This window comes from Octopus bimaculoides, chromosome 3 (assembly GCF_001194135.2).
Source record: "Octopus bimaculoides isolate UCB-OBI-ISO-001 chromosome 3, ASM119413v2, whole genome shotgun sequence".
Taxonomy (NCBI): domain Eukaryota; kingdom Metazoa; phylum Mollusca; class Cephalopoda; order Octopoda; family Octopodidae; genus Octopus; species Octopus bimaculoides.
Window position 1 is genome coordinate 43,216,241 of NC_068983.1, and position 7,385 is coordinate 43,223,625.

Below are 7,385 nucleotides of genomic sequence, written 5' to 3' on the forward strand. Positions count from 1 at the left end.
AGTTACTACCTACTCCTTTTCTACATACTGAGCAGGGCCATCTACCTGAAGGGGTTTGTGTTTTATCTACCTTCCTACTTATTAGGATTTTGGTTTTAGCTAGGTTGACTCTAAGGCATATATATATATATATATATATATATATATATCATCATCATCATCATCATCAATGTTTAACGTCCACTTTCCATGCTGGCATGGGTTGGATGGTTTGACTGGGGACTGGCAGGCCAAGAGGCTGCACCAGGTTCCAGTCTGATCAGGCAAGGATTCTACAGCTGGATGCTACCAGCATGGGAACCAGATTCCATCGTCTCTCTTGCCATTAGAAATACAAGAAATGTACAATTATTAGTCGGTTAGGGAAAGTGGAACTAACGACGCTATTATTCACATATACCTTTGTAATGTAGTAATTGCTTTCTTAAAACATTTTGACAAATATTTTAGAAGCGAATGAAGTTCTCTCCCTTGGATTATGAGTCGTACTGTTTTTCTGACATAGGCACAAGGAGGGGTTAATCGATAATTCAACTTAATTTTTGATCCCAGACGGATGAAAGGCAAAGTTAACCTTGGCAGGATGTAAGAAAATAATAAAACTTTTATTTCATATAATGTTCAGGTGCTCTACAACTCGACGGAAAATGGCAAAAGAGAGAACAGACAGCCAATGAAAACTAGAAGTACATGCAAGGATGACATGAGGAGTTTATTAGGTGAAGGTGTGTCTGTGTAGTAAGAAGTTTGCTTCCCAATCACATGGTTCCTGGTTCAGTTCCACTGCACAGCACCTTAGGCAAGTGTCTTCTACTATAGCCTTGGCCTGACCAAAGACTTGTGAGTGGATTTGTTAAACAGAAACTGAATGAATCCTGTCGTGAGTGTCTTGGTGTCAATGTTTGTCCCCACCATCGTTTAACAACTGGTGTTGATGTGTTTTTGTCCCTGAAATTTAGCAGTTTGACAAAAGAAACCAATAGAATAAGTATTAGGCTTTAGAGAAAGAGGGACTGGGACTGATTCATTGACTAAAATTCTTCAAGGTAGTGCCCCAGCATGGCCATAGTCTAATGACTGAAGCAAGTGAAAGATAACAATAAAGATTCCACGCTTTGACCAATCTGAGGATGAAAAATTGTTTCCAAAAATCATGAGCGCTGGTCTGTTTTTTGATTTTATAAGTATGTCCACAAATGATAGAGATTTTAAATTCAAACTAGTGGTCAAAATTATTAGAAAGATGGTGGGATCTATCTCGTAATTTCCAGATGTCAAAATTTTAGTGGGTCGCTACCAGGGCCAGCTCAAGGTACTGGCAACTCGGGCAGTTGTCCAGGGTGCCAGCAACCCTAGGGCCGGCCCTGGTCGCTACCCAGAAGAGCAAGATATGGTAACTGATAGAAGTATTCGTCTGGTTACATATCTCTGGATAGCTTCAAGCAGACATGATGGGAATTCCAGACCGGAGATGCAAACTGTAATGATGGATCTGCCATAGCCATATACAGCTTGAAATAGATTGCTCATGAGTGGCTGACAAACGTCTTACTGAGTGTTACTAAGACAATTTTAGAAATTTCATTGTCCAGCATTGATGATGATCATCATTATAATTATCATCATCATCTACCAGTTAGACTTCACATAAAGTGATACCATCAAGACTCAGTGGAGTATCATCATTGACAAAGAAGTATTTGCTCCAGCCCCTGATGGAGAACCACACGCACTTACGGATATTGATTTCTAGCCCGAACACACGATAAAACTACAGGCATCTATCCATAAGAACCTGAAGCCCATTGCATAAACTCCACAGAAATATGGTATGTGAAGGGTTAAAGTGATCTAAATTGAAACTTTCATGCTAATCCATGTTCCAAACACTTGCTTAGAAAAAGACAATGATATTTTTCCTAAATTCTTCAGTATTTTAAAAATTAATTGAAAGAAAGGTAGTGTATGGCAACAGAAGCTTGATAACTAAAGGGTTAATTTATGACTATATCATCATCATCATCATCAATTAACATCTGTTGTCCATGCTGGCATGGGTTGGATGGTTTGACCAGGCTGGTATACTGGAAGGTTGCACCATATTCCAGTCTGATTTGGCATGGTTTTCTACAGCTGGATGCCCTTTCTAACACAAACCACTCCAAGAGTGTAATGGGTGCTCTTACGTGCCACCGGCACGGGTGCCATTTGCATGACACTGGGGTGCGTTTACATGCCACCAACATGGGTGCCAATTTGCGTGACACCGGTATCTGCTGCAGCTGCAATTTTGCTCAGCTTGATGGGTCTTCTTCTCAAGCATGACATAATGCCAATGATTTTCGTCATTGCCTAAACACATGAAAGGAACTCAGCTACTTTGCCTCCGTGAAAATGAAATGTCTGGAGGATGAAACCTGAATCATCAGTCAAGGATGACCTTGGTGTAAACAACAACAACAACAACAATAATGACTGCAATGAAATAATTTCAATAAGGATTTTATATTTTTCTGAAACTATGTCCATTTTATTCAGGGACTAAAATACATCAGGATGTTCCAATGTGCAATAGCAAATTTATATTTATATTCTTTTTAGTTGAATGATACAAAAATTCATTGAAGTAAAAAATATATATAAATATGTAAACAAATGCAAAAATGTTGTAGCAAAATCTGTATTGGTTTTTATTTATTTATTTTTTTCATCTAAACCCATTAAAAAATGGTTTGTTTTGTGGTTTGTTTCTTTAAATAAAATATTAGTTTACAAGAAAATATAAAATTATGAATAAATTGTTTTTTATAACAAAAAAAGAACGTTTGCAGAGTTAGATCAAGCCCAGAGTTTTTTTTTTTTTCATTATTCATTTTTTTTTTTCTTCGCATAAGTATTTCAAAAAGTTCTTCAAAAAACAGTTATATGTCTCAAGACAGTTTAACTGTAAGATTAATGATGGATGTCAACTGATATGTAAGTATAAAAATGTATTATGATTTATACAAAGCAGTTCTTTTGAAATAAAGTTTAAAAATCATGATGAATGAATGAAAGAAATTAATATGATGCGACGTGAAGTAATTTTAACACTTTGCTTTTAAACCCAAAGCACTTTCATAAGTTTGTCCTATAAATATCCATGCTTGTTGTCAGACTTTTAATTAACCCATGTCTCATACATTCTGAGTAACATAAAGCCTTCCTTTCATAAGTCCCAAGTGGAAATTGAAAAAAAAAAACAAACTGGGAATGTGTATCATATATCAATAGACTACTATGACACCAGGGACCTATGTACTGTGTATCACAATTCACAGGACAGGCAAAGGGTTAAACTGAGAGGAACTACATGTGTTAGTATAAAAAAAACATTGTACTGTAGTACTCTATAGCAGAATAGTCATAGGAATAGTACTGAAAGACTATATAGCAGGTAAGAGTAAGAATATACTATGCAGCATAGGAATATATATAGTAGTTTAGTGTAAGAAAGATAAAATGGTGCTACTCATGATTATCATTGAATAGAAATTTTCAAGAACTTCATAAGTAAATAAAAAAAAAAGAACTAAATATGTGAAATTTATGCATCATTTTCTTTGTAATTCCTTCATTTCAAATTCAGAGACACATGCTTGTTATAGTATATTAGGGTGAAAAAACAGTATTGATGGCTAGTTTTTATGTGCGAGGATAAATAAACAATACACACACACACACACACACAGACATATATTATATATAAAGGATAAGGAGAAAATGGAAAGGTTATTAATAAATATTATTTATTAATTATAAAATATGACAACATTTCTGACAGCTGTTTCGATTCAGTTATCTTTAGATAATTAATTTATAAAATTAAAATCATTATAAAATGAATCTCTTCAGTGGTTGTAAAGATATACTGATTAGAAATACATGTTGAGATAATGGCTACAAACTATTTATCCCTTAATGAGGTTTATAACCTTTACTTGAATATATATATATATAGAAATGTTATAATTTCTTTATCTCTCTAAAAGAGAGATACAACAGTAGTACTGGGTATTAATATTTATTGCCAAACCAATGTGGCAGTCCAGAGAAATAGGACAAATGCTACTGTTGATTAGCTCCAAGAGGCAATCACCTCTAGGTAGCTATATGATGCACAAATCTGTGTCAATAAACCTTTGAACAGGAGAGGTTATCAACTTTCCATTGTTGGCTTGGTATCCACAGACCGGTTTCGGAGTAGTTGCCCCTTATCAATGTGGAGCAGCCAAGTCCAGCAGGGGTCACTGTTGACCTCAGTTCAAAGGTTTTATTTATATATATTCAGTAAAACACATTCACTGATTTTCAAAAATAGAAATGTTATAATTTCTAAATCTCACTAAAAGAGAGATACAACAGCAGTACTGGGTATCAGTATTCATTGCCAAACAAATGTGGCAGTCCAGAGAAATAGGACAAATGCTGCTGTTGATTAGCTCCGAGAGGCAATTGCCTCTAGCTAGCTATATGATGCACAAATTTGTGTTCATAAACCTTCGAACAGGGGTGTCATCAACATCAATCATAAGGGTACCTACCTGCTAGAAATAAGAGTTAAAGCTCTCATTTAAACCACCAATAATAACACTGAAAATTACAACAGAAAATCAACCATAGTCAGGAAAATGGGCTGAAAACTCTTTTACATACCTATATAGCCCAATACTATATATTTCTTATTCACTCCTGAATATTTGTTCCTTATATATATATATATATATATATATATATATATGGGAGAATTTATGAAAAAAACAACAGACGAAGACAGGTGGTGTAAACAACAAATGGATGTATTAGTTTAACGCTCGGGAATAGAGAAAGTCTTTGACGTTTCGAGCTACGCTCTTCAACTGAAAGCAACACAGAAAGAAATAACGAGAGAAACAAGGAGAAAAAATATAAATGTGGTGGTCAGCGATCTATCATGGCGAATATATATACATACATGCATGTGTATATGTATGTATACATATAGTACTTGATAGTGAACAGTGAAACATATTAACTGATAGAAAGTTACACTAGAAGTATTAACTTTTTTTATTTACTTATGTACTAGCATAAAAGGTCAGCTTATATAAGCAATATTCTATAATACCGTTAGGAAAATTCAGACCGTTTATATTTGTATATAACAACAGAAAAGATAACTTTGTTACTTCCAACTAATTTTTCAATCACTACACACATACACACACATGCACAAATTTACAGAAAACAGGTAAAAGAACAACATGCAGGTGTATTAGTTTATATATATATTCTGGTCAATGCCAATACCCACTGACTGGCTCCTGTACCAGTGGCACATAAAAAGCACCGTCCAAATGTGGTTGATACCACTGCCCCCTGACTGGCTCCTATGCCGGTGGCACGTAAAAAGCACCCACTATACTCTCAGAGTGGTTGGTGTTAGGAATGGCATCCAGCTGTAGAAACCTTGCCAGATCAGATTGGAGCTTGGTGCAGCCTACTGGTTTGCCAGTCCTCAGTCAAACCATCCAACCCATTCCAGCATGGAAAGCAGACGTTAAACGATGATGATGATTACACACACACACAAACACATACATACACACACACACACACACACACACACACATAATAAGACATATATTTGTCATTCAAAAGCACATAATGATTGTTAACTTCACTTAAACATTTATCATTTGTTGGAACCATGTCAATGACCAGGTTTCAATTGGTGTCACAAAATTTTTGACTTCAAATACCAAATAACAAATGTTTAAATCAAGTGAATAACTTTTGTGTGTTTCTGAATGAGTTATATGTGCCTTCTATGCCATTTCTGTTTTAGTTTCAAACACATTGTCTCAGATTAAATCACATGCCTGGCATTACACCTCCTAAATGCGTGGGTATATATATATATATATATATATATATATATATATATATATATATATATATATATATAGGTTATGAGCGATAGTGGTGTCAGTTAGACCCAGAGGTTTCAGGTAATGCTAAGTAAGTGCTATGGATAGACCATAGTTAACCTCCAGGTTCGGTGATTCTGCGAATAAGGGGTCCAACGTAGGTCATGTATCAGCGTGTGAGTATAAGGTTTTAGTTTTCGTGATGAGATAAAAAAAACCAAGGCTGTGTATAATATAGAACATTTATAAATAGAAGGTATTACAGCTGCATTATTATTATTATTATTATTATTATTATTATTATTATTGTTCAGTAGTTTTATTTTTATAACGTGCTTTCACTTCACTACCGAGCGCAGCTCTTTGTGCCTGGGGTATGTGCTGTGGTTTGCTGTGGTGCTCTTATGTTTACTGTATTGAAAGTGTTTTGCGTAGAATGTGTGCAGTACCCAGTAGTGCAATTTTCTGTATGTTATATATATTTGTAAGTCCTGGTGTTTTTGTTATGTATTTGTCTGAATATTTTTTTATTATACCTAAGGCACCTACTATGATAGGAATTGTTTCTGTTTTTAGATTCCACATTCAAGTTATCTCTATTTCCAGGTCTTTTATTATTATTATTATTATTATTAATGTCAACCACTTTACAGAGTGCGCTGGATGTATTTTTCATAGCACCAGCGCTAACAGGATCACCATGTAATTTGTAAGATCATACAAAGTCCCCTTGAATGGTGTGGAGTAGTATTGAGGGAGGTGGCTTTGTGCCAGTTGATAAGAGGTTAGAAGAATATTAGAGGGAGACAGAGAAATAGGAGGTCTTGTGGTAGAAGAGATACATGGACGCTCCAGCTGGAGAAGAAGGGAGAGAAAGAGAGACTTGAAGAGAAAGAGAGACTTGAAGAGAAAGAGAGACTTGAAGAGAAAGATAGGGGATGGCGAGAGTTAGAGGATGGAGACAGTGAGGTGGTGGATATGTGTCAGGACATACCCACAAGGCACAGTCGGAGAGACTATAGGTGAAGAGATACAGGGGATTGGACAGTAAGGGGGAATGGAGGGGAAAAAGGGAAAATTTCCATACAAATTTGAGGGGAGATGATGTGTGTGTGTGTGTGTGTCTTTGTGTCTGGATTTGTTACCCACCATTTCGACATAACAAATTCCGCCAAGGCCAACTTTGTCTTTCATCCTTTTAGGGATCAATGAAATAAGTAGCAGTCTAGTAGTGGTGGTGGCGGGGTATCAATATAATCAAACCTGCCCCCCAACTCCTGGCCTTGTGTTAAAATTTGAAGCCATCATCACCATTATTATTATTATTATTATTATTATTATCATTATTATTATTATTATCATTATTATTATTATTATTATTATTATTATCATTATTCAATAGTTTTATTTTTATAACATGCTTTCACTTCACTACCG